Source organism: Morone saxatilis, unplaced genomic scaffold (genome assembly GCF_004916995.1).
Source record: "Morone saxatilis isolate NCDOM2014 unplaced genomic scaffold, NCSU_SB_2.0 Contig6, whole genome shotgun sequence".
In the NCBI taxonomy this organism is placed as follows: domain Eukaryota; kingdom Metazoa; phylum Chordata; class Actinopteri; family Moronidae; genus Morone; species Morone saxatilis.
This window is the reverse complement of record NW_023340206.1, coordinates 7,637,140-7,638,883: the sequence shown is the minus strand read 5'-3', so window position 1 is coordinate 7,638,883 and position 1,744 is coordinate 7,637,140. Positions and strand designations below refer to the sequence as shown.

At 40.9% G+C, this 1,744-nt stretch overlaps 1 protein-coding gene across 1 annotated transcript in view; it reads right to left on the bottom strand.

Annotated features, from left to right (window-relative positions):
• Positions 1-1,502, bottom strand: part of fam117ba (family with sequence similarity 117 member Ba) — a gene marked incomplete in the record, with an annotated part of 14,013 nt that extends 12,511 nt beyond the window's left edge. The window contains 1 exon segment of the mRNA XM_035677902.1: positions 997-1,502.
• Between the last annotated feature and the right edge of the window lie 242 nt (positions 1,503-1,744).

Here is a 1,744-nt window from a genome sequence, read left to right as displayed (position 1 = left end):
TATTAGTATTATTAGTATTAGTATTAGTAGTATTAGTATTAGTATTAGTATAAGTATTAGTATTAGTAGTATTAGTATCATTAGTATTAGTATCATTAGTATTAGTATTAGTATTAGTAGCATTAGTATTAGTACTAGTATCATTAGTATTAAAAACATTAGTACTAGTAGTATTAGTATTAGTATTAGTAACATTAGTATTAGTATCATTAGTATTAGTAGTATTAGTATTAGTATTATTAGTAGTAGTAAAAGTGTAGTTGCTCAGCCTGCTGTCATATTTCTGTCTCAGTGTCAATCGATTGTTAATATTGATCCTGAACCTTTCCAGATGTGTTACAGAGGTTATTTCTGATGGAGCTACACTGATTGCCACTTAACATAGAACACAGAACTTTACTGATCAGCCAAGAACAAAAGTGGGACTGAAAGGAATAATAAACAGGGGATGTAAATATATTATTATTATTATTATTATTTTTATCTCCAATAATCAGAAAATAGTGAAAAAAGCCACAATCACAGCTTCACAAAGCCCAAACTGATGCCTTCAAACTGCTTATTTTGTCCAAAAAAACAGTCCAAACCCCAAAGATAGTCGATGCACTATGATGCTACTTACAACACACATTAGTGGAAGGAGAAAACAGACATTTTTCATCACTTTTGCTATAAAAAAAAAAACAAATAAATAAATGGTTTCAGGTCCAGTTTACCCAACAGCCTATAAACATTTATCCAACCAATAACACGGTTTCATAACCAAAAACTAGAACAAGCTTAACACTGTACTTGAATTCACGAAAGGTTGCACACACACTCAAATCCCCACGCAAGGCCCATCAACAATATAGGTCAATGTTGTTTACTGGGAGACCACTCCCCACAAATACCACCAACATCAGCATCAAAACACCCAAACCAATCACACAGGCCCGTGATGTGGAGCTTAAACGTGTGTGAGGACCAAAAAAAACACAATAAAAACACCCTCACCTGCAGAAACAGGGGTCTAGGTGCGCTGCATGCAAAGGGGCACGGAGGTCTTCAGCACCCCAGCCCCCTGTTGACACTCGCCGCTGCTCGGAGATGCTAAAGAGGCGGCGGGAGCAGGCGGGGCAGAGGGACCAGAGTGCCGGCTACGAGCGAGGAAAACCCTCTCGGACACAAACACGCAGACATAGAAACCGTAGCGATACAGGAGGTGTCAAAATGGGCGTTGCTGTACTCGCACCCTGCCTCCTCTTCCTCGTCGTCGTCGTGGATGGATGTTTTTCTCTCTCTCTCTCTCTCGCTCTCGCTCTCTCGGCTGATGCGGCACGACGAAAACGGGTTTGTGGTCGGAGGAGATGAAAGAAAAAGGAGTGCAACAGAGAGAGGAGGACGCGTTGCGCAGGTGGCCGGGAATAAATAAGAGAAGGTCATAAAATAGAGACGGGGCAGAAAGAAGAAGGCGGTGATGCTGGGCTAGCCTCGGTTGACACGACGGGAGAGGGACCAGTGTGAAGCTGGCCGGAATACGCTGCGACTCTTCCGGTTGTTCTTTTCAAAGTAAAGTATCCATTGGAGGAGTTTTTGAAGTTGATCCATCAGGTTTCTTCTTCTCCACCTTCTCCCAGTGCACCATGAAAAGCAGAATATCAACAAAATCTAGTTGAAGGGCGTCTAATATTTCAGTTCTGTGCTTGTTTGTTGCATAGTCTTAAATGAATGTGTTTAATCAAATTAGATAGATAGATAGATA